Consider the following 27,536-nt stretch of genomic DNA (forward strand, 5'->3'; position numbering starts at 1 on the left):
CTGATATGGAATTACTCCACGAATAGCCTTTTTATTATGAAGATATGACGATAATATATAAGGTAAAAATGCTTTTATGTATTTCGTTTACGCTTCGTCGCCAATAACAACACAGCAATACTTACGATAATCTATGACAAATAGCGTTTGTATGACTTCATTGTTCAGAGAAGTTATATAACGAATACTGCCAAAATAATAATGAAGTTCGAATTATTTTAGCCTTAATGTTATTACTACTGTAATTATACTACCACTACTATTAAAATTTCTAAAGTTTATCAAACAAAAAATGTCGCTTTGAACGCAACCGTATACATAAACCATTTTCATATGTAAAGGCATATGCTTACATTTTGTGGCTGGCCACTCCGACGATAAGTTGAGTGAAATGATGTGGAATTATTCTTTGAATAGGCTATTTATTATGAAGATATGACTATAATATATATGGTAAGAATGGTTTTATTACCTTTATTGTCAGTTAATATCATAATGTGAATGTTTGTGTACTTGGTGGTTATCGCACTGCAACTACGCTTAGCCTACCAATGAACGTCATACATAAACCTTGAATAGGCTATTTATTTCGAAGATAGGACAATAATATATTAGGTGAGAATGGTTTTATTACCTTTATTGTCAGTTAATATCATTATATGAGTCTTTAAATGAATGTTGGTAGTTATCGGACCACGGCCGAGGGTTAGCCTACCGAAAAACATCGCATACGCAACACAACAAACCCGTGATGCAGTGATTCATACCAGTGATGTAACATGAGAAACGGTCCAAGAAAAAACCCGTGATTAACTGGATCCGTGAATACTGATCCGTGAATAAGCGATGCCCCACTGTACAAGTAATAACTCGATTTTTTATTTTTTCAAGTTGACATGTCATCCGCCATAGCGGACGGTCCCCTTAAACTCTTATCCACTACACCCTAAAAAAAAAAAAAATCACATTCATACTAATCCTGTTTTATTGTGGGTTACCAGACCTTTAAAAATGTGAAATCGTCAAGTTGTGTAATAAGGCTAGTTGGAATTTCTCTGACACATCTCAAGGAATTATGGGTCGTTTCTAGTTATGTAAAATAGTTTGGTGTTTGAGTACCATAAGAAAGCAAATTAGTGAACACAGTAAATGACTACTATTCTGAGAGTGATGGAGGCAACCATGGGATTCTGAGATGAATGAATGAAATGAGACACACACACACACACACACACACACACACACACACACACACACACACACACACACACACACACAGAGGTGATGATGTTGATCTTCAGAAATGTTACCAGATTGTATGACAGATGATGAAGTTGGCCACAAAATGTTAAAGGGAGGCCAAATAAGGAAAATATCTCAAGATAGTACAATTGTAGTCCTTTAGCAGACTGAAATATGTTCCAAGATCCTGAAACCTCGAGAAATTTGCATTGGATTCCAATGTGTGAATTATCTCAACATCCTGCACCTGTTCTGAATAGGAGTCTAGTGAAATGTCCCTGACCACGCTGCGGATATTCAGCCTTGCAACTAAAGCACCTGGCCCAAATGACCCCCCTGAGTGGTGGTAGGGACCCAGGTGTTGGATGCTTGTGGTCTGGGTATTATAGTTCATGATGCCCTTCTTACAATATGTTGGAAGTTGCAATATTTTGAAGCTTAAATGATTTAGTCAACTTGTTTCTCCTTCTTTCAGAAACTATGATTGGCAAGTGGAATCTTGGACATGCAAAGGAACACCAGAAGATTTGGTCACAGAAGACTTCTTCAGGACCATTTTATTTTTCAAGCTCTCATTTGGTATTGTCATCATGACTCAAGGCATTGAACTGATCAGTGAAGTGTTAGCCCTTAGGTGCAGTATTTAATATGGCTCAGCATGCTTTATTTTTTGCTTGTGTTTCACAGTAGCTTAAGAGCAGCTGTGAAGTAGCTTTGCATGTTTAAGGATATATAGTGTTTGATTAAATTTCTTGTCAGTTTAATGTGTTGAAGGGTAGTTCAGTATATTTCAGGATATTTATTGCTGAAGTGTCTTGTCAGTTTAATGCATTATCAGCCATCGGGTGGCTGAGATTGTAGTAGTAGACAGACCTTATGTAAAAGTCTTATTAGTTTGTATCAGCTCTGTATGTTGCAGGATACAGATTTATAATCCGAATAAAGTTAATATGAATAAACCCTCAGTGGTCACAGTTTGTGAGGGTAATGTACATGTTTTAAAATCAGTTAGTAATCCAGTAAGCTTCAAAATACATATGTACCATAATTTCAGGAGTACATTATTGGGCAGACTGACTAATAAGATTAATTATTTGAGATGAATCTTACCTACTGTTAAATTTAGCTCTATCACCCTGCCGATTAGGCGAGTCAGCATTCAAACAAAAAATCGAATGGCTACCCGGACGACTGTCTAGTTTACCTGTTCTCCACCAGGTGAGTTTCGAATGTTTTAGCTTTTGTCAGAGTTCTCCTTGCCGCCATTGCGGTAAGGCAATTGTTGGTATTCTATAAAGTTTGGCTGTTTTACACCTGTTTACGGTATTGTAATTTCATTTTCCTAGGATATCTTCCACCGGAAGCAAAACTAATAACATCAGGCTATGTAGGAATGTTTTTGGTGTAACTATATGTTTTGAAATTGGAAGTTGATCAACATTCAGTTTGTACTTGCAAGGGTACAGAGTGTGATCTTGGAACTACTAGATGTGAAGAATATAGGGAATTGTTCTGAGAAATTTGTGCCTGAATATTTCAGATACAGGTAAGACAGGAAACTAATAGATTGCGAAAGCAATTAGTTAGGTCGGGACTACAACCTGTCAGGCTATCCCTACTCAGACTAGGCATTTTAGTAGGCTAGTATTGACTTACTTTGTAGCTCCGCCTTCTGCTCCCAATTCGGTTCAGGAAAAGCGTAACGAGAAGTTAGAACATCAAACCTATTTTTAGTTTTAATAAAAGTTGAACTTAGTTTGTGAGGAGAACGTTCCGAGTCCTTCCTTAGTGTGCGCTCTTTTCGTGTTCCCTGTTAGAAGTAAGGTGTTGGTGCTCTCATCTGTACGTAGCCTGAGCCTCGGACTGCCCTGCACAGTTGGTAGTGTCTGCTGCCAGGGAACCAGGTTGGTTCTTGGGACAAAGGGATTCTGTGTCCTCCAATACCTACTTCGCCCTTTTCATGGTCTGAATCTCGTTTAAAGCGTTCGCCAAAGGACCGTTGAAGCGATTGCCTAGGACCATTAAAGCGTTCGCGTAAGGACCGTTTAGGTAAGCGTTAATGCTCGCTCCATAGGTACATTGTGTCATCTTGAACACCTAGTTTCATATAGGAATGCTTTCAAGTATGTACGTCTGCTTTCGGATGAGGTGGGAAAGTCGTCGTAAATCCTCTCCCACTGCCTCCCACTTCTGGCACCTCGTTCTCTTTCCCTCAGTCAACTTGTGCAGACTTCGGACATTGTTGACTCATGTGAATGCAGTTGACTCGTGTGGACTTGGCCGAGTCCTGAGTCGCTTAAAACTGTCTTCCTCTCATTGAATCGTGGTGGATGCAATACAGTACTCAGCTGCTGTCACCTCTTAATCAACAATTGTCGCTTTTTTGTCGCCAAGGGTTGCGGAGAAAGAGCAATCCTTTAAGCTCTTTTGTTTACCTCCTGTCGGCAGCTGTCTCCTCCCATTGTCCGCTGATGGATGATGGAAGAAGAGTTTGAATGGAGTTGGAGGAAATCATTTGGGCTGGTCAGCGTTTGTTGCAACACTATGCCTTGCTGTATCCTCATTTTGTTGAGGAAAGAGCCCACATAGAGAATATGTCTTGATTGTCTTAGCGTATTTGGGCGCCCTCTAAATATTGGAGAAGAGAATCAACATTTTCTCCAATTAGAGAGTATTTCATAACTTTTCTCCTTGGACGCACAAATCTCCCTTTGGGTCTGCCTTGGCATGTCGCCTTGTCTTGAAGTTGCAGAGAGCTTTAGTAGGAGGTTTGCTTTCTTTCTCTTTCCTGTTGGGAAATGAAAACAAGACTGACAGACATGCTGATGGAGTTTGTCTAGCTTGAGTTATTACCATTTAGCTATGGTGTCTTGTCTCTGCGACTGCTTAGAGAGGTGGAGACACCAACCCAGCGAGCTTGTGAAGCCAGCTTTAGGGTTTGTTGCCAGCGGGAGTTTTTAGTGAGGAAACATGTAACTAAAACAAGTAACTCATTTCTGATGCTGCAGGGTAATGTCATGCTTATACTCACTCGGTTTGGAAGAAGTGAGAACACTTTCGCTTCCTGTCTGATTATGCAGTTCGGTTTAAGACGATAAGGGATTATCTATTGGTAGTCATATTTTACACCTTTCGGGGATAAGTGCAGACTCAGGTATGGGATACGGACAGTTGTAACCTCCTAACATGCATGGAGAGACTTAGGACCAGTATGTTACAAGGTGGAGACGGTGAAGGGCAGTTGTGATTCTTTTTTGGTTGTTCTCCACTGGTTTAATCTCCCTCGTATAGCTTCCTTTGTCATCAGCAGAAATCTCTCGCAAATTTCTTTTTAGTAGGAGATTGTATATAGAGGAAATGATGGTCCAAGGGTAATTCTTTAGGACGAACTCCATAAGTAATTGGAGATATTCTTGGACGTTTGGAGACTGAATAACAGGAAGTGTCTGCCCACATACTTGTTGGTTTTCTAGCATGGTTTTAGTGCCTTTCCAAAGAATGGTGAGGTTTGTGGTACACATGCAGAATATATTTCACTTATGTACCAATACATCCACAGTCATGCAAGTTCCTTCAAGATGTTTTTACAAGAAGGTATTGCCGTTCTGTGCACTTTGTTTGGGTTAGTGTGCAGCCCTCTATAAGTTATGTCAGGGACTTGTTGCCCATTGGTGGATGGTGTCAACTTTAGGAGCAAGACACTTCTACTGGATCAGTGATTCAAGCTGGCCAACTCTGTCAACAGTATTCCAAAGGCCAAGGACCTGTCTTCTTCTGGCCCAATTTCTATGCATTATATTTTTAATTCTCTATATCCCCATTCGTATCTTGTGATGTGGGGACGATACTTAATTATGCATGCTTGTCAGTCAAAGATGAATAGGCATGTGCTGCTTGAATAATTTAGGGCTTTTCCTTATTAGGAAACATGGCCTCACTGGGGATATTTTCAGATAATCCTACTCAATTAATGTACATTTTCAGCGTAAGAATTACAAATAAAATTCATTTAATTTGTAAGTAATCCAGAACCAACTTTGGCTCCAGGACTGTAGGAGGGACTCTGTAACCAGGAATCGTCCATTTTGTTCTTAAAACCCAAGTCCAAGTTTTGGTCTTTTCCCTCTGTCATGCAACAGAGTTTAACTAGTGTCATTACACTTTCATGCAACATAGAATGGTCAACACTACACCTGGTAAAACTTTTTAGATGTCAGGGCAGTGGAAAGACATCAGGATGCTTAGCAGGTTTATTCCCGGTCAGAAACAAAGTCTTTGTGTGAAGTTTGCTGCTTTGAGTGAAATGAAACAACATATTGGTTTGATCATTCAATCTGTGGAAGGACAGTGTTTTAGCAATTGGGGATTCAGGAAGAGCAACTGCCTAAAGGGGCCGGGGGTGGGGGCCATTTACATCCGTAAGTTGGGCACTTGGTGTGGATTTAAGGAGCACTCATTTAGACCTCCTAGCATGTAGATGAACAGGGACATCTGAATGATTTCTCTTCTTTGTTGACCTCAGGCTTGAGCAGTGGATGTCTCCTTAAATTTGGCCTAATTCAGACTCATAGGCCTGCCCCTCGTATCTACTCTGAATACTATTGAGCAATTTCAAGTTCAAGAATTGCCCAGTGTCTCCTGTAGAGCCCTTGTAGCCTCAGGGCAAATGATTTTCAGAATTTCCAATGCTCTTGGTAGATGTCTCATTCTTCCGTTGAGAAGAAATCAACTCTACTACACAATTCCATACACTTCCATTAACTTAGGCATCTCCTTAACTGCTTGGAGATGTTAGAATGTCCCCTCCCAATAATAAGATTTTCAAGTTATCAAAGGATCTGTCCTTAATTTAAAACTGCCATGGCCTGGGGTCAGAAGCAGTGGTCTGTGTATTGCTGAGGGTGCCATTCTAGAGGAATTTTCAGTACCTGGAACCTTGTAGATGTCAGTGTCTTCTGTTTAGAGGAGATAAGACTTCACTGTCTACTTCCAAAGTTATCGTTCCATACGTACTTTCCTCGGTATTGCATCAAGTACTTTTAGATCTTGCTGAGGACCAGCGCTGTAAGGTGTTGAGATTGAAGCCCCTTGATCTCTATATCAGTCTCTCTCTGGAGTTTAGATGCAGGTCTAAACTGCATCTTAACCCTCTTACGCCGACTGGACGTATTTTACGTCGACATTTTTTGTCTCCCGTGTGCCGACTGGACGTATTTTACGTCGACTTACAAAAGTTTTTTTTAAAATTCGCAGAAAAATACTTATAGGCCTACCAGCCTAAAACTTTTGAATCACGCGCCTTGGGGGATGATGGGAGTTCACGGATCAAGGTGTTGTTTTGTTTACAATTGTTACGCACGCACGCAAGCGTGAATTTCTTTCTTGCCGCACTAAAAAGTATCTGTGACACATTTCGGAAATTATTTTGTCACTTTGACATAATTTTTGTACCATTGTAAATTAGCCGTTTCATGAAGTATTATATATGAAAATGTGCGCATTTTTATGTAGAATACAACAATAAAATACTCATGATTGTAGCTTTTATCAGTTTTGAGATATTTTTTTTTCATATAAATAAACGATAATTGCCAAAATTTACAACCTTCGGGTCAACGTTGACTCTACCGAAATGGTTGAAAAATGCAATTGTAAGCTAAAACTCTATTTTAGTAATATTCAATCATTTACCTTAATTTTGCAACTAATTGGAAGTCTCTAACACAATATTTCAATGTATGGTGAATTTATGAAAAAACTTTTTCCTTATGTCCGTGCGGTAACTCTTCCGAAAAAAATCATTGTGGTAATGTTTGCACCATTTTAAAATTAGCCGTTATATAAAGTTTTATATATGGAAATATGTGTAATTTCATGCACAATACAACTAAAAACAACCCATGGTTGTAGCTTTTATCAGTTTTGAGATATTTTCATATAAATAACGATAATTGCCAAAATTTCAACCTTCGGTCAACTTTGACTCTACCGAAATGGTCGAAATACGCAATTGTAAGCTAAAACGCTGATATTCTAGTAATATTCAAGCATTTACCTTCATTTTACAACAAATTGGAAGTCTCTAGCACAATACTTCGATTTATGGTGAATTTATGAAAAAAATAACATTTTCTTTACGTCCGCGCGTAACTCTTTTCCGAAAAAATCATACGTGCGATTGTGGTAATGTTTGCACCATTTTAAATTAGCCGTTACATAAAGTTTTATATATGAAAATGTGCGCAATTTCATGTAGAATACAACTAGACATAATTGAAGGTTGTAGCTTTTCTCATTTTTGAAATATTTGCATATAAATCGTGATAAATAGACCAAAAAAAAAAAAAAAAAAAAAACCACGTTCGGTCAACTTTGACTCTACGAAATGGTCGAAAAAACGCAATTGTAAGCTAAAACTCTTACAGTCTATTAATATTCAGTCATTTATCTTCATCTTGAAACAAATTCGTAGTCTCTAGCAAAAATATTTAGATTTATGGTGAATTTAAACAAAAAATCCTTTCCTTCCCTCTGCGCGCGGATTCTCCGCCACAAATCTCCGAAATGCGTTACGTACCATTCTTGGAATATTTGCTCCGTTTCATGTTAGGATTTCATAGAGTTTTATATATGAAAATGTGCGCAATTTCATTGGGTAGAATAAATAAAAATATTTGAAGGTTGTATCTTTTCTTATTTCCGAAATAATTGCATATAAAAAATATATATATCAAAAAATTTCGACATTCGGTCAACTTTAACTCATCAGATATGGTCGAAAACTGCAATTGACAGCTAATACCTCTTACATTATAGTAATTTCATCATTTGTCTTCATTTTTGAAAGAAATTGGAAGTCCTCTAGGACAATATTTAGATTTATGGTGAATTTTTGAAAAAAAATATTTGTTTACGTCCGCGCGTTACGAATTCATGCATTATTTTGTGATAATATTTTCTCTGTGTTGCTTTTATCGTTTAAAAATGTTTTATGTACCAAAATGATCGCAATTTAGTGTACATTACAACGAAAAAAAAAGTAACTTGTTACCTTTAACCGTTTTGTGCACAGCGCGATTTAAATACAATTATATATGAAATTTTGTTTTTTGCGCTATCATATATATTATTTATATATGATAATGATAATATTTTTTCATTTCTGATGGTTTTTGCATACTACTTAAACTTTCAGCCAATGACAAAAAAAGGAGCCAAAAATGAACTCTTAATCTTGAAAACTAAGCGCGCTGTGATTTTTTGAAAAAAATATTTTTTCCGCTCTGTGCTCACTCTGAAACACCTCCGGCACACGGGAGACAATTTTTTTTTTACCGCTTCGGCGTAAGAGGGTTAATTTACTGTAAAACCTTTTATTTAGCACTATCAGCTGTTAATAAGTAAATTTCTTCTCAACCCCCTTCTTTAAGCTGGTGTAAAGGGAATGCTAATTTTTTTTTAGCTTTTCTGCCTCAGAGCTAGAGGGTGAGTAAGGTTAGGTGTATTCTTTTACAGTGCCCTGTAAGAATTCCAATGTAACCCCTTAGTGGGGAAGAAGAGGAAACTTCTCTATCCTGTAGGGGGATTTAAATTTAAAGGTTAAATCTAGAACATTTTTATCATCCTTTTAGAAACCTTGAACATCTTTGTCAAAGGTAAATGCTGGTAGAGGCAAGTTAACCTTTGGTTTTGTAGTTTTAAGAAACACAGATGTTGGCAAAGGTTAAGCCTGGAAGAGGCAAAAATCAACCTTTTGTTTTGTGGTTTTAGAAAACCTAGTTGTCTTTGCCAATGGTTTAGCTTGAAGGCAAAGTTAACTTTTTGTTTTGCAGTTTTAGAAAACCTAGAATGTATTTGTGAAGGTTAAGCCTGGAAGAGGCAAAGTGAACCTTTTTTGTTGTGATTTTTTAGAAACTTTGCCAAGGAACACAAGGTCCTCTGTCATGCATTGGATAGGCATGAGAACTAGCTCCATATATTCTACCTTTTTTGAAGGTAAACATTCATAATGTGAACAGCAGTTGCTACTTTATTTAGTGTTAAGTCAATTTGTTGCTCCGGAATAGGATTTATATGGTACAGTAGAGGTACAATTTGGATTTTACCTGATCACTACCTTAAGTATACAGAATTGCGTTTGAAAACAGTAAAGCCCTTAATCCGCTACTAGTAAGTGGGTAGTAGTCTTTTCTGAACCAAAAACAGAGCAATTCGGTTTAGGTTCGCTTTTGTTTAAAACCTCGGGTTTTGATATTTTGGGAAGCATGAAGGTACAAATTTTGTATAGGAGCGTACCTTTATATTGTAAAGGTATTCATTTTAAGTGACTGTCGTTTGATAGGGCTTTTGGAAATAGGCACAGGGGTCCCTCATACCACTTGCGTTTCATGCTGGCTGAATCGAAGCGGTTTTCTCCGCAAGGCTACTCTTTGCTGCATACCTATGAGATTCCGTACTCCTGATGGAATCCAGCTTCTGGTGGTAGTAAAATCCACCAAGGATTCCAGATCAGGTGAGAATGTTTTGGGGGGTTTTTTTTTCGTATAAGAAACCTTTAGCTCGAATGGCTGAGTGGAATTTTGTCTAGCTGCACTACCCACCATCTTCCTCTTAATGTGGGAATCAGCTAACTTTAACAGTAGGTAAGATTCATATCAAATGATATAAATTTTCATAATAAAATTTATTATTTGGATACTCAACTACTGTGGAAAGTAGACCCACCCAGCCTCTCCACAACTTATTGTGGGCTGTCAGGAGAATTCTGACAAGAGCTAAAACAACTGAAACACACCTGGTGGAGAACAGGTAAACTAGAGTCATCCAGGCAGCCATTCGATTTTTGTTTGTTTGAATGCAGACTCTCCTAATCGGCGGGGAGATATAGCTAAATTTAACAGTAGGTAAGTATCCAAATAATAATTTTTATTATGAAAATTTATATTTTTCCTTCCCTTCTCAGTATGCAAGTCAAGAAGACCTATACTTATTATAGGCTGCACTTGAATGTTGTCTAGATTTTGACAAGTAGCAAAGTCTGTTAAGTAACCAAGTCCCTTCTTTATACCCTGCGCTGCAGTATTATCTAGGTTTCTGATAAGTAACAGAGTCTTTAGTAAACAATGATCCTACATTGCAATCCTGCACTTGAAAGAAATATTTGCAAAGTATCTCATAACTAACAGTACTACAGTAATATCACACAGTTTCTGGCCTAAACCAACCTGTATGTGACACATACCATTCGAACTTCAGAGATTTGTTGAAAAGTATCACTTTTGAAATGGCAGCATATAAAAAAAGAATCATAACTATTTAGCAGATAACTGCAGAAACATCTGAAGTTGGGGTATTTTAGTTTTCCTATATAATATTAATTTCTAAAATTGAAAAACAATTCATTTTGAAAGTCATTTCAGTGAGTAACCTCAAAATGCCGCCTCCTCTCCTCCTCCTCCTCCTCCCTCCTCCTCCTCCTCCTCCTCCTCCTCCTCCTCCTCCTCCTCCTCCTCCTCCTCCTCCTCCTCCTCCTCCTCCTCCTCCTCCTCCTCCTGTTGTCAGTGACCTTGTCTCGTAAGAAACCTCTCTACATAATAGTGAATGTTAAGGGGAATTTGACGTATAGAAATAATGAGCAGGAAGGAAGAACAAACATTGTTATCAGAAATTGGAAGAATGTAGTATTAAGTAATTTGACAGAAGTAGAGAGCATCTTTATTTCCAACTGACTTTATGGTTGTATACTTTTGATGCAATCATTTGTTACTCATTTTCACAGTTCTAAGTTTTACAGATGCCAGCAAGCTTATTTGTATATGTAGTGGATTACCAAAAATGCATCAAGTATTGCATGATTGTGTCTAGAATTACAGGTATTTCCAGTAGACCATAAAATGTAAGCGTTTATAAATAGGATACTATGTCAAATTGACAAGTGTTCCACTTGATTAGGTCCAGGTACTATGTGGTTGACCTCTTGGGCACTCACATGGGGCACTTGGGCATTATTCAAGGGTGTATGAGGCATCCCTGAGGTCCCCAGCTGCTCCTGCTGCTGCTACAACCACTTTTTTTGTTTTAAAGCATTTTACCTTCCCTCTGTTCCCTCTTCCATCTTGCTCTCCAAACTCTCCAGTTCCTTCTTTTCACTGTCTGAAGCACTGAATGGCTGAAAGTGCCTCTTCAGTGCTTGGCTTGGTAGCTAAATTTTCATAGACCAAATCACCTTTAATTCACCTCCAGATTTTGGTGTTGCATGAACACTGTTCAGGGTTTTCCAAATGTACTTGCTATCCATGTAGCACCATTAATTTTAGCGCACTATTAGCACAATGTAATCTTGATTCACTGAAAGCTTTTGCCTCAGTAGATCAGCTGGGAAAAATAGGGTTACAGATATCAGTCAACCACTCTATCAAGAAATAATTGACTTAAGGTAGACTTAGGATATGGCAGAATAATCAAAATAAATCCTCAGTTATTATTATTATTATTATTTTTTTTTTTTTTTTTTTTTTTTTTTTGTCCATCACAGTCCTCCGTTTCGACTTGGTGGTATTTATAGTGTGGGGTTCCGGGTTGTATCCTGCCTCCTTAGGAGTCCATCACTTTTCTTACTATGTGCGCCGTTTCTAGAATCACACACTTCTGCATGAGTCCTGGAGCTACTTCATCCTCTAGTTTTCTAGATTCCTTTTCAGGGATCTTGGGATCATGCCTAGTTTTCCTATGATTATGGGTACGATTTCCACTGGCATATCCCATATCCTTATTTCTATTTCAGGTCCTTGATACTTATCCATTTTGTCCCTCTTTCTCCTTCAACTCTGGTGTCCCATGGTATTGCAACATCAATGAGTGATACTTTCTTCTTGATTTTGTCAATCAACATCACGTCTGGTCTATTTGCATGTATCACTCTATCTGATCTGATACCATAGTCCCTGAGGATCTTTGCCTGATCATTTTCCATCACTTTCAGTTTGGTGTTCGTACCACTTATTACTGCAAGGTAGCTGATGTTTCTTGCACAGGCTCCAGTGGAGGGCTTTATCCAATGAATCATGCCTCTTTTTGTACTGGTTCTATGCAAGTGCCAGACATTCGCTTGCTATGTGGTTTATGGTTTCATTTTTCGTATTGCACTTCCTACATATGGGAGAGATGTTATTTCCATCTATTGTTCTTTGAACATACTATCTGGTTCTTAGGGCCTGGTATTGTGCCGCTGTTATCATTTCTCCAGTTTCCTTCTTGAGCTCTCCTCTCTATAGCCATTGCCATGTATCATCGCTGGCTAGTTCTTTAGTCTGTCTCATGTATTGTCCGTACATTGGTTTGTTGCACCAGTCCTCTGTTCTGATTGTCATTTTCCTGTCTGTATATTTCTGGCTCTTCATCTACTTTTTATCAGCTCTTCTTCCTATGCACTCTTGAGCCACTCGTCTTCACTGGTTTTCAGATATTGCCCCAGTGCTCTTTTCTGCTTGATGTTGACGCAGTCCTCTATACTTAGTAGTCCTCTCCCTCCTTCCTTTCGTGTTATATATAGTCTGTCCGTATTTGCTCTTAAGTGTAGTGCTTTGTGTATTGTCATTGTGGCGGGATCACAAGCTTAAAAAACAAGCGGGCAAATCCCCCTCAGTCCAGCTACCAATCTCACCTTCAGTCACACTTTCCTCTTTACACTACAGAATACACGCAGGACAATTGACCTACCCACACAAGAACAAAAAACCAACCATGTACTCGCCCACTGCAGATACCAACTACACAAGAACAAAAAAACAAACACATGTACTCGCCCAACTGCAGATACCACTACAACCAAAGACAACAACAAGACAACACCAACACCCTAGGCCACAACCCCACAACTCAACAGTACACAACACCCAAGGACCTCACTCAACAACACAGCAAACCAACAAGGAACACAACCACAACTCAACAACACACAAAAAAGAACACAACCACACAACCCAAGACCATTGCACAAAACAATCACCAACAAGACAAAAAAAACCAACAACACAACAAGCAAACACACACACACCTACTAACAACAAGAACTACAACAGCTCCCCAACAACAACCCTCACCATAACAACTCTCATATAACTCAACAAAACTTACAAGCACAACAAATCTAACAACACAGGCACAACAACTCCAAAGCAGACAACATCAACTTAACAATAACTAACACAAATCAACAAACAAAACAAAACTTAACTGACGTTCAATGTCTTCAATAGACTGCTGCCGACACCACTGACTAACACAGGTATGACCAAAGACTGACTAAAGACCAAATACTCCCTGAAACACAGAACTCTTAACAACTCCAAACTCCAACAGCACCAACAGACGACCCAGAACTCTAAATCGCTAACTATCCATACAGCAACTACACTCTCTCTCTCTCTCTCTCTCTCTCTCTCTCTCTCTCTCTCTCTCTCTCTCTCTCTCTCTCTCTCTCTCTCTCTCTCTCTCTCTCTCTCTCATGTTGTCAAATGGAACTCCATAACTCCTCCTTATCATATGTTTCCTAGTTTTGTGGTCTATGCTGCAGAGTTCTGCATTCATGCATTCATGCATTCCACTATTCCTGCGCTGCATCTGATTACTGGCACTGCCCATGTGTTTATGGCTTTTATCCTATTTCCGGCGTTAAGTTTTGACTTGAGTATCGCCTTGATTCTCTGCATATATTCTTTCCTGATTGTGTCCTTCATCTCTTAGTGTTTTATATCCCCTCCTTCCATTATTCCCAGGTATTTGTATCCCGTCTCATCTATGTGTTTGATGTTGCTCCCATCTGGTAGCTTTATCCCTTCAGTCCTTGTTACTTTGCCCTTTTGTATGTTGACTAAGGCATATTTTTTTATTCCAAACTCCATCCTGATGTCCCCAGATATAATCCTTGCACTGGATTAGGGTATCTATTTCCTTGATGCTCTTACCATACAGCTTGATGTCGTCCATGAACATCAGATGGTTAATTCTGTTGCCTCTTTTCTCGAGTTAGCACCCAGCATCCATCTTCTGCAGTTCTTTTGTCATGGGAATCATGGCTACTACGAAGAGTAGTGGGGACAGTGAGTCACCTTGTAAGATCCCTCTTCTGATATTAACCTCTGCTAGTCTTATTCCAGAGCTTGTAAAGTTGTGCGTTGTATTTTTGTGGAAGCTGATGGTATTTTCCTCTGCCCCTTATATTTTCAGGCATTCTATTAGCCATGTGTGTGGTATCATGTCGAGGGCTTTCTTATAGTCAGTCCATGCCCATGCTTAGGTTGGTTTTCCTTCTACTGTTCTTCATTACCATTTTGTCTATCAGAAGCTGGTCTTTTGTGCCCCTACACTTCCTTCTGCAGCCTTTCTGTTGGGGGGGGGGGGTGGGGGGGGGGGGGGGGGGGGGGGGGGGGGGGGGGGGGGGGGGGGGCGGGGGGGGGGGGGGTGTTATGTGTAGGGCCTTGAGTTTTTGAGCCAGTATCCATATGGACTTATCATCGGGACCGTGGGGCTTTCTAGTTGGCCATTTTCTTTAGTTGGTGTTTTGACTGTGTCTGCGTGATCTCAGTGAATCTTTGTTTTATTCTCCCTGTTTCTTCTTCCATGACTTCCTGGAGCCATGTTGCATGATTGTTGTGTGATACCAGATTGTTCCATATGTTTTCCCAGAGTCTCTTACTTGGTTTGGCTTCAGAAATTTCATGGTGGTTGTCTTCCCCTCTCCCCCTCATTTTGGGACCACCTTGACGTGGTGAGGGGGCTCTCGAACCTCAGGAATCTCTTCCCAGGTTCGAACCCAAGAGTCCCATATGACATTATATATTTTCAATAAACTTATGTGGACTTTTCCATTTTTTTTGTTTCCAAAATTTTTTTTTTGAAAGCAAATAAATGGAGAAAACATATCATGGATTAACGTGGAGTTAAATCCGAAGCTAAATAGTGAGAACTGTGGTAGATCCATCATCTACCCGACAATGTTCGGACCTGTTTTTCAGGCGGAACTATTCTGTGGAGCTGGACCACGGATTCCAGGGGGGGGGTGGGGCCTGGTTCTAGGAATAGAACTCTCGGCCATTCTATCCAGTTTGCCCATAATGTGTTATTGGATGGGGATAATTGTATTACGTAATACTCTTAGTCCTAGCAAGCGGCTTCTGCTTACACTTGGTTGGGCCATACTAATCATGTTATGCCATCCCCCCTTTTTTTGGGGTATGGTAGGGATGGCGGACATTTGGGAGTCCTTTCACTTGTGCCTTTGGCAGAAGATTTCCTAACTTCGCGAAGGGCCAATGATATCTTTTCAGAATTTTTTTTTTTTTTTTTTTTTTTTTTTTTTTTTTTTTTTTTTTTTTTACAAAATTTATGAACTGTGAAATAAATGATTTGAGTACCCCTGGGCCCCATGATGGAAAAAAACAAAATACGGCACAGTTGATGACCTTCATTGTCACTCACTCCCCGAATTTCTCTTAGGTACTGCCACAAGTAGTGAAAGTACTATAAAAGATACAAAGGAACAACCCTGTTCCAAGTAAAAGCAGCAGAGCCAGAAAACCAAATAGAGTGCATAAATAAAAAAGAAACAACCAAAAATAAAATGGAAACCCTCCAATATCGTAACAATGGAACCATATATGATGAACAATAATTCTGAATTAGAGACAAATAATCCTCCCAGCAATACAGAAAAATATATCATAATAGACAAGCAAGCATACATAAAACAAGGACCAAAAAGAAACAAAAATTACCGACTTAATCCCACATTGGTACATTTTGATGACCTCTTTGGACCAGATAACTGGTCCAAGATTTCTAGTCCTCAAAGCTGACAACAAAATCTCAGCAGCGATGCTAGAAAACAAAATTACTTAACATATAATCCAACACAAGACATGGAATGCAGACACATCAAGGACATGAGGGTCTTATCCAAGTAACCAATAAAAAGCAGTCCACTGCCTTTTTAAGTATAACAGAAATAAATAATATAAAGGTAATAATTACAAGCCACGGAACATTGAATTTATGTACAGGGTACAGTCATCCTACCCAATAGCGAGCAGGAGCTTCTCAAAACACTATTTGGCTGACTCCCTAAATTGAGATATAACAATCCACGATTTAGAAATACACTCTATTTTCAAGTAGGAAGATAAAAGTAAAAAATATCACATTCCAAAATAAAAATTTACAGGCCAAGACCTACCATTTAAAAATAAAAATTCTTGGACAAAATAGAGAGTTCGTCCTTTTGTTCTAACCACTACAATGTACACAGTGCCTCAAGGTATGGACACACATACAAAAGAATGCCGTAATAAGGCTATGGTGCAGTCTGTGCATCAGATGACCATACCACTAATTGGAACTGTATCAATCAAAATGTATTAATTGTGGACTAGCCCATCACGCAAAATCTAAGGAGTGTTCATTTTACCCATAAAACACAGAAACTTCAGTTGTTAATAAATAGGACATGAATGACAGTCATGGAAGCCAGACTTGAGCTAAAAGTAAGAGGCGTTAACAATCCATCCAAAAACCCCCACCTTTTCAAATGTGACTAAAAAATCAAGACATCAAACAGCACAATGACAAACAAGATAGTATAACATGGAAAACTGGATTTCATAACCAATAATACTGAAATCCAAAATAAAAGTGATATTACAACAAACCAATACACCACTAACATAGATGATTCAGTTCATCCATGGAAAAGAACTTCCAATAGAAAGAAGAATTAAATAATGAGTATAATCGAACTGGAAAAAGAAAAGAATTCTAGAAGAACCCGCACCTAAGGGAAAAAAGTAAATATTGAAAATTCAATCAATCCAGAGAGACTCCAACTACACCAGGAGAACAATTTTTAAAAAAGATATTAATTAACCTCATCACAGTGGAAATTAATAAACACAATTACCCTCAATCTCTAATCAACAGCCAACATCTGGACAATAAAGATTCACTCTTTACAATTTCCATCAAAAATACTAATGAAAATCATACCATTAAACCAAACCAAAATATAACTCACACCCCCAACCATCCACAGACCACAATATCCCATTAACAATAAACAAAACAAAAAATAACCCCTCAAACCAACAGTCCTTAATCACTACAGAAAAAGAACAATAGAATTACAAAACCAAATTTCTATAAGCTAGACCAAAAACTTCTGAACCAATAATTAACACTACCAAACATGCTTCATCTTGTGGTTGTAAATGAATGCTTTGTAAGTACATATAAACCAACTAACTACCAAGACAAGAGGACACAGTATGAAATTGTATTGACAAATTTTGACCAAATTAAGGAGGTGCCCTTTAACACACCAACATGGAGAACGAATTATGTTCTGACTCCTTAAATACAAAAAGAGAAATTATAAAAAATGAAAAAAATAGACTTTATTAATATTCAACTATGAAAAACAAACAACTGCAGAATCTAATAACCAACATACAAAAATACACGATTAAAAAACCGCCACAAAATAAATTCAAATGCATGTAAACTACGAGATAAAGTAAAATCAGCAATCATTTACAGAATTTAACACCAATTCCTCCCCAATAATGGTAATATAAAATCATTCAATGGAATATAAATGGTCTCTTTAACCCCTACTACGTCTGGTGAATTACAAAGAATCATACGAGACCACACCCAATGTGCATATGTCTACAACATATAGGAAGTAAACCCTACAAATATCCACACTATAAAATTGGCCTGTTTTATTTCACCAACCTGACGGTGGGAAAAATTAGGCACAGCCATATACGTTCATAATAGCAATACATATGAACCTGTTGACATACCATCTATGCCATATCAAATAACATCAAATTAAACTGTATATGCCGGATGGATAAAAGTAAATTACTATTGTAATTTATTTATACCAACCCCCCAAATTTCAATGCAAATTTCAGTGATTTTTCTGAAACTTATTAGCAAAGAGTATACAGGAACCACTACTTATAGTAGGAGGATTTTAATGCCACATAATCCATTATGGGATATTATAACCCCTCCCACTGACACATCTGGAATCAACATAGAGAAATACTATATGAAACACAACCTGTCTTGTCTCAATGAAAGTGAAGTTCCAACATATTTTTTTTTTCAAATACACACCTAACCTTTTTTCTTCAATTGACATTTCATTATGTTCAAATGATGTAGCGGAGAATTTGAAATGGAAACGTCCTAGACGATTCATACACAAGTGACCATACCCCAACATCTGAACTACTTAAATATGTCAAAATATTGCCACCTACAAAGATACAATATCCAAAAAGTCTAACTGGGATAAATATTTCCTATACCACACGAAACATACCACCATTCCCCCACTATAATGAAGATCACAATACTACATGTGAATCCTTCCCAAACTCATAATAAATGCTGCAGAATAAAAGTATTCCAAAAACCAAATCACATTCCACAAATCCCCTGTCCCATGGTGAATCCAACATTAACAACATTAAGTAAAATAAAACTATATTGATCGCAATCTAAAACAGACTCAAAACTCGCCTTAATCACTCACAAAATGCCCTATAGTATAAACATATTAAACAAAATAAAATAGTTTATAAACAGAACATTACCAATAGCCACATTAAACCACTTATACAAATATACAGCCAAAATTTAGAAAAACGGTAATAGCTGAAAAAATCGCATCATGGAAGGAATATGTCTCAAACATATCTTCAAAACACATCCACAAGGATGTCTGGCAAAATATAAGGAAAATCAATGGAAAACATATAAAGACCTCCAAGAAGTACAATACATTTAAATTGGAAAAATATACCATGATACTTATGAAATATCAAACATAATTGGGAAACATTTTGAAAACATCATGCTTACCTCCAGCCTAGATACACATTTTACAAAATATCAGAAAAACAAAAAGAAAATATAATACTCAATTTTGAAAACCCCCCCAGATGCTGAGCCTTTGCCGAGGATGGGGGGGCTTAGGGTGCAGCAGCTGGGCCTGATGCCTGGTGGGAACTTTGCTTTCTCGCTGGACCTTGGTGCCCAGCTCTTGATCCACGAAATAAGTCCAGCCCCTTTTTCCTTCTACTAAAAACATTTCATCTTCTGCCTTCCTCCCCCCTATAGGTATGGATTCTATGATGACGACTATTGTGGCTTGGTTTTGGACATGATTTAGTTTAAATCTTGGGATTTTGAGAGGGTGAGGATGGGACGGCATGCCACCTCACCCGTAGAACTCTAGTACCATGATGCCGTGTCAAGAGCGAGGGAAAGTTTAATGTCAAAAAAAACCCTATCCTCAATGGCCGGGTCTGATCTCGACGGACATCATGACGCCTTAGCACTGGGGGATAGGGTGTATATCCAGTAATTACCCCTAGGACGACCTAATTAAAGGGATGACCCGTCCTCTAAGTGTGACTCCATGGTGGGTATGGGGTGGGGAATATCTGGATGAACTATGTATTTTTACGTTTTATGGCACCCCCCCACCCCCCCTATTTCTGTTGACGACCCTATGCTCTCATCAAAGGACTTGTCCACGAAACCCAAACATCAATTTAATAAGGAAAGCTCTGTTGACAACCTCGGCATAAAAGGATTCCTCCAACAATACTTCTCTGACCAGTATTGTTAAAGACAATTTATCGGCACTGGTGGGAAAATAATTCTTGTAGTAACAGTAATACTTTACTCTGGTTCTGGCTCATTACCAGATACACAAAACAAAAAAATCTGAAAATTCTCACGTTAAAAAAACTTAAAAAACCATACCCAATGTTTGTAGCTATGACATAATTCATGAAGCCTTCTGTAGATTTGGGGCAATCAAAGAAATTTTGTTTTAATGGAGCTTATGGTAGTAAAGGCTTTTGGGAAGCTTGGGTATCAAAATTTTCAAGTTTGAGATTGCTTTAGAAGCAAAATAAAAATTTAGAGAGCATAAGAATTGACAATTGTTTGATTTCTGGGGCTCTATGTGGAAAAAGCACCAAGACACCTAGAGGTATATAAAACCAGAAGAATGGTTGGAAAAAAGAAATAGAGCATGGACCCTTCCAGAAGTAAAGAACCCCCAAGCCCCCAACATGGATAATGCATCTGGGGAAGATAGAAAATTATAACTATTATAAGATGAGTAATTTATACAAAAAAAAGTTGTTTAATTAAAAGTAAGGATATTAGCAGATACGGTAAGCAATCTGTTTTGATTAATGCAAAATCAGATACTCAAGCTCACATGCTTTGTGGCATGAAGATTGCAGAAAATAAATTGATCCTTATTAAGGATATTAACCCATATGAGCTTTTCAAGCTATGGTAAGGGAGTAGTTTTTGATAAGATCTATATGAAATTTTCAGAACCAGAAATTTTGGACATTGTTGCCCTGCTAATGTTTGGAAAGTAAGTAAGATCCCTCCAAACAAGCATGGTAGTTTTAACATTTGGAACCCCTGTCCATACCAGATCTATAATTATTGATTGAAATGAAAAAGTACGTGTTCGGAGAATAAAACCTATGGCCTTTACAATGCTTTAATTTTGTTTCCGGTTTTCAAGTACAGTCCCCCACCCTTCCCGGTTACTGCAATAATACGAAGATCTGTATTAACTGTTCTTCGTTAGAACATGGTCAATGCAACAGAGATACAAACCTGTGCAAACTGTAAAGATCATCATAAATCAAATGATAAAATTTGTAGAGAATTAAAAAGAAAGAAGAAGCTGCCATCTTGCAAAGCAATGCTGAACATATTAGTGTAGGTTATGCAAAGCATTTTACTCATAATCGACATAACATAATTTTGCTACGCGGTCAAGATGCCACCAAAAAGATTATAATCCACTACCACAGGGGGGACCAGTGGTAGCACCTGGCCCGTCAGGTGCATCTCCCTTAGTGGTAGTAGGCCCAACATCTGGGTCAAGTGCTCAGCTTATAAAAGCCATAGCACAAACCTCCAGAGAGGTCAAGATGGTTTCCACCACACCAAAAAAGTTAGTGTCACCGATAGGAGCATCTCTTCTAGAGGTAGTAGCCCAGCCTCTGCCAAGTGCTCGAACTGTTGAAGTTCTAGCACAATCCTCCAAGGAAGCCAATGTGGCTTCCACCACCTCAAATGTATTGTCTCAGGCAGAATCTCTACCTGATTTGATGGAGATTGGAAAACAAGATCTTCCAAAGAGGAAAAAGGTCCCCATCCATCCTCTTCTTCACCTTCATCCAAATCAGGTAAGTGCTGCTACTGCTCATGATCCCAAGGTTGACTTGTATAAGATCACAGAAAGAAAGAAAAGAAGAGCGGTGGCCTAGTAAAGCCTTCCATCTCCAGGCTTACATGGCTTCATCTGAAAAGTCCCAAAGACAAATGAGACAAAGAAAAATAATCAACAAAAGATAATGTCTATTATCCAGTGGAATTGCAGAGGTCTAAGTACTAGCATTGAGCAAATAAAAAACTTTAACCAGGGACTTGGACACGAAGGTAATTTGTCTACAGGAAACCAAGATCAGTGACAAACCATTTAATCCTGGACTCAATTATCATTTTTGTAGATCCCCTCCTTTGCAGGCTGCAAGAGCTCAAGGTGTACAGGTTTTATTATTCACAATCTGTAAAATTTGAAACAATCCTCTCAATACACCACTACAGGCATGTGCAGTTAGAACTCATATCAGAAGAAAAATTACCTTATGCTCGCTATGTATTGAACCATCTTTAGAACTTTTCCTCTTAGATCATGCTGGGAATCCAAGAAGGCTTAGCCTGTCTGACCTCCAAGACCTGATCAATCAGCTTCCTGCCCCTTTTATTTTAATGGGTGATTTTTAATGCAAAGCATACTTTATGGGGTGGAAATGTGTGCGATAGATGTAATCTTGTTGAAGATTAATCGACAACAATGATGTAATACTAATGAATGATGGTTTCTCCAACTAGGTATGATGTATTCCACACTCTACATCAGCCATTGATTTGTCAATCTGTTCCTCATCCATTTGATTGGACTACCTTTGGTCAGTAAATGAACACCTACATGGCAGTGACCATTGGCCAATAATGTTAAATTATGTCCATAATCCTCCTTCTCAGTGTCCACCAAAATGGAAGATAGACGAGGCAGACTGGGCAGCTTATGAAAAGTGTTCACACACCGATAAAGAGTATGATGAATTTACATCTCCAGTGCATGCCTATCAACATCTTGAAAATATTATTGTTGATAATGCTAGCAAGTTTATACCTAAAACATGCGTTTACTCATCGCTCTGTAGTTCCTTGGTGGAGTAAAGAATGTGCCAACGCAAGAAAAGTGACCCGAACTTGCTTCAGAAGATACTTGAGAACAAACTATGTAGCAGATAGAATAGCGTACCTCAGAACCTGTGCCAAACAAAAAAGAACTTTTAAAAAAGCAGAGAGAGCATCTTGGAAGAAATATATATCTAATATTAATACCAAAACTCCTTCAAAGAAATATGGGACAAGATTAGAAAACTTCAAGGCAAATTTGTCCCTAAGCCTCTACCAATATTAAAGGAAAATAATAGATATATATCTGACCCCAAAGATGTAGCAGAGGTTCTTGCTAAGCACTTTGCCCATGTATCAAGTGCTGACAACTATTCCCCAGCATTTCAACAAATTAGAGCATCAACATCTGTTGTTCCTCCTGCTTCTTCAAATACGGAAATCTTTTAACCTGCTTTTAGTATGGAGGAGATGCAAAATGCTATCTCTAGCTCTTCTTTAACTGCCCCAGGTGAGGATGGCATCCGGTATGAAATGATATCACATCTTCCAGTGGATACCAAGGATTTTTATTAGAAACCTGAATGGTCTATACGGCTACCCATACATCTCCTGATTCCTGGCATACATCAATTGTAATTCCAGCCAAAAGGCCCAGAAACTGCCATCTAGTTATAGGCCCATATCCTTGACCAGTTGCATATGCAAACTATTTGAGAGAATGATCAACAACAGACTTGTGTGGTATCTAGAATCAAAAAATCTTCTATCTAACAGGCAGTTTGGTTTTAGGAAGAACCGAAGTACTCTAGACCCTTTGCTGATGTTATCAAGGGAAATTTAAAATGCCTTTCTAACCAAAACCATGGTGGTGGTGTCTTTTTTGACCTCGAAAAAGCATATGACACGACCTGGAGGGGTGATATTTTAAAGCAATTGGCCTCGTGGGGTATAGGAGGACATATGTTCTCTTTTATTGAAGAATTTTTATCAAACCACTCAATTAAAGTGAGAGTAGGGTCAGAACTATCTTCATCCTACATGCAAGAAGAAGGTGTCCCCCAAGGCAGCGTATTGAGTGTGACCTTATTTGCTGTTGCTATTAATAGTCTCATGAGTCACATACCTCCTGGCATACAAGGATCACTATTTGTCGATGACTTTGCAATTTACTGTAGTGGATCATCTGCACTACAAGCATGCCAAAATCTTCAAATTGCAATAAATGCTGCATCCGCATGGGCAAATTCTCGTTGATTCATGTTTTCACCTCAGAAGACCAAAGCCATTCGCTTTACTCGTACTCGTAAAAGGGAAGAGATCCCCACCCTTTTCTTAAATGATTGTATTTTGCCATATGAGGATAATATCAAGTTTCTTGGAGTCATTTTCGACAAGAAAATGACATTTGGTCCCCATATAAATGACCTATCTATCAGGGTTAAGAAGTCACTGAACATTCTGAAAGTTGTATCACATTTTGATTGGGGTGCTGATAGAACAACTTTGCTTAGAATTTATACATCTTTGTGTCTGAGCAAGTTAGACTATGCATGCCAAATATATGGGTCAGCTACAAAGACTTTACTTGGAAAACTTGATATTGTTCACAATGCTGGGCTTCGCATCTGCACAGGTGCTTACAGAACATCTCCCATTGACAGTCTCTATGTGGATTCTGGCATACCTCCCCTTTCCATTCGCAGAGAGGAGTTAAGTTTGAGGTATTTAGCTAGGTCCCTTGCTGTGAGAAACAATCCTAACTAAAAATATGTTAGGGCACCTTTAGATCGGGCTCCTAACAGATCCAGAGTGCCCAAGCCTTTGGAAGTACAGCTGAAAAATTATGCTAGAGAAGTAGGCTTGTTAACAGCACAGATAGCAGAGGTAGGATATCCCAAGTCTCCCCCTTGGTGTAATCCACCTGTTAAAGTATGTTTTACGGCAGGAGGGAAAAATACCTTACCTAGTAGGGTGTATGAAAAGTGAGTTTTTAAATCATGCTGCTCAACATCATGGGAAACATGTTTTTACAGATGGCTCCAAATCGGCTGCAGGAGTTGAAGTGCAGCTGTGGTGGGGGATATTGTTATTAGAGGAAAACTCCCATCCTCTTGTTCAATATTTACTGCTGAGCTGTACGCAATAATTCTCGCAGTCCAACATATTTATAAAAATGGCAACCAAAATAGTTTTTATACAATTTTTACGGATTCCAATAGTGTTTTACTCTCATTAAAACATTATGCCAGGCCATCATCTAGTACAAGAGGTGCAGGACTGGTTAGTACTTCTGCAATCTATGAAGAGTATCAGTGTTCACTTCTGTTTGGGTCCCTGCCCATGTGGGGTGGATGGAAATGAACAAGTAGATAAGGCAGCAAAGGAAGCTTCAGGGCTAAGTAATCCATCCCCCTTTAGTATTCCTTACAAAGATCTTAAAAGTGAGATTCATCTTTACTGTAAAAATAAGTGGCAGTCTCGATGGTCTGAACTGACCACCAATGCAAAATTGAAACAAATCCATCCATTGGTGGATAAATGGTCATCTTGTAATTCTACAAGTAGGAGGGATACCATTATTTTAACTAGGCTGCGTATTGGCCATACACATGCAACGCACAATTATTTAATGAAGAGTGGGGAAGGGAGACAGGCCCCTCACTGTAATACCTGTCAAGTGACAATGGATGTTAAACATATTTTAGTTGATTGTCCTGTTTTTAATCTTCAGAGGAGGACACATTTACTCCAGGACATTCCTTTGAGAGATATACTGGGGGAAAACTGTAATACCCTGAACTTGAGAAAATTTATACAAAGTATTGGGTTATATTATGAGCTATAATTGATTTATTAATTTATTTATTTATTTTACCCTTTTAATCCCTATTTATTTCACATCTAGATTTTATTGTATGAAAGTGTTGCGATTGATATTAAAGGTTAAAATGGTACTAAATGGTGTGAGTATACAGATATTATGATTGAATGAATTTTGTTATATAGCGCTGAATGGCCTTTGATGCCCCAGTGCTTGGCTTAATGCCTAAATCCTATATTCAATTCAATTCAATTCAATTTTGAAACTCTTGAAGACCTGGAATATAACTATATTTTTAACATGGATAAACTAGATAATGCCATCAACTCTTGTCATCCCTCTGCACCAGGATATGATAAAATATCATTTGAAATGATAGAAAAATTAGCTCCTATAGCTAAATCATATTTATTAAAATTTTACAATAGTATCTGGCTAAAACGTGTCTTTCCTGATAAATGGAAACATGCCATAATTATTCCAATAAACAAACCAGGAAAGGATGCAAGTAATCCATCCAATTATAGACCGATATCTCTAACAAGTTGCCTATGCAAAATCTTAGAAAAAATGGTTAATGCACGATTAACGTATGTAATAACCAAAGAATCCATTTTAACACCAACACAATCTGGTTCAATAGCTGGCAGATCAACCCTAGATCCCTTAACACATTTAGAAGATCATATCAAAAAAGGCTTTGAACAAAAGAAATTAACAGTAGCTATATTTTTTGATATAGAAAAAGCATACGATACAACATGGAAACATAACATCATGCAAAAACTCCACTCCAAGGGACTAAGAGGCCACTTACCAATATTTATTAAGAACTTCTTAACAAACAGAACTTTTCAAGTAAGAGTAGAAAATTCCTACTCAGTAACCTATAAACTGGAAGAAGGAATCCCTCAAGGTAGTGTCTTGAGCTGTACATTGTTTGCTTTAGCAATCAATGACATTACTATAAATTTACCAAGTGGTGTAAAAAACAGTTTATATGTAGATGACTTTGTCATTTACTATACGAGTAGTAATTTGAGACATGCTCAGAGAGTTCTCAGTACTGCCATTTCAAATATATGTAGTTGGGCAAATTCAGTTGGATTTAAATTTTCAACTGATAAAACAAAAGCAATCGTCTTCTACAAAGACAAAAGGTGGATGAAGAACCAAACAATCAAACTGCATCTTTATAGCACTGAAATACAATTTTGTACAAAAATTAAGTATCTAGGAGTAATATTTGATCAACATTTAAATTGGAAAGAGCACATCAAATACATTAAAGCCAAGGGCATCAAAGCCCTTGCCATATTAAAAAAGTTATCACACACTAATTGGGGAGCAAAGCGAGACATTTTATTAATGATATATTTGGCATTCTGTCTTGTGTCTCTGTTGAGTAGCATACGACTGAACAACAACTGATGTCATCACAGGGGATCTCCTCTTGTGACGTCTGTCTCCTCTGTTGGCAGTGCGCATTCCTTTGGCTGTACGAGGACATCCCCTTTGTTGACAGTGCGAATTCCAGTCAATGTTTATGAAAGCTTGTTTGATTAGCTGTTTGAATTTCATGGTAGTTGATAGATTTTGTAGGTAGCAGCTCACTCTCTTGAGTGTTTTCAAACTAGAAAAAAGGCAGTTATATTTGTCATGAAAGTTTTACTGTGTATTTTTGTATTAATAAGAAGAAATCACATTAGGGAAAAGTTGTCCGCAAGCATGCATCACTTTCAGTCTTGGGTTGCCACGAAGTCACTGAAGCAGGATGGTGTGCTTGTACGCTTAGTGCCTGCGCAAGACGAGCAGGTTCCTTCGTAGGTTGGATGTTTCTAATTTTTGGGGAACTCATTCATAAGTCTGCAAGTTCACAGAGAATGAATGCTCTTAGGAATGGAGCACAGATGAAGATTGTAGGCCTACTATATGGATGTTGATTGGCAAACCTTAAAGATTTTAGTATCCACTGCCATGTTGTGCTCTATGCTTCCTTGTAAGTGATAAGGCAGTTTTATAATCAGTGTGCAATTGTAAGGGATGATGTTGACGCTAGCTGTTACACAATTTAGGTCGGGTCCTTCCCTACTCTGGAATCCTGCATAGGCCTACTTTCAAATCAAGTTTGTGTTGACAGTTAATTCAT

At 38.1% G+C, this 27,536-nt stretch overlaps 1 protein-coding gene across 23 annotated transcripts in view; it reads left to right on the plus strand.

Annotated features, from left to right (window-relative positions):
• LOC135215277 (uncharacterized) overlaps positions 1–27,536 on the plus strand; it is a 524,407-nt gene that overhangs the window by 277,017 nt on the left and 219,854 nt on the right. For 21 of the 23 annotated variants that reach the window (XR_010314640.1, XR_010314645.1, XR_010314642.1 and 18 more), the window contains one exon: positions 1,718–1,876. The exons of the other annotated variants lie outside the window; for them this stretch is intronic. The gene's annotated coding sequence lies outside the window, so the exon portion shown is untranslated. The remainder of the gene's footprint in view (positions 1–1,717; positions 1,877–27,536) is intronic. 23 annotated transcript variants of the gene reach the window in all.

This window comes from Macrobrachium nipponense, chromosome 5 (assembly GCF_015104395.2).
Source record: "Macrobrachium nipponense isolate FS-2020 chromosome 5, ASM1510439v2, whole genome shotgun sequence".
NCBI lineage: Eukaryota > Metazoa > Arthropoda > Malacostraca > Decapoda > Palaemonidae > Macrobrachium > Macrobrachium nipponense.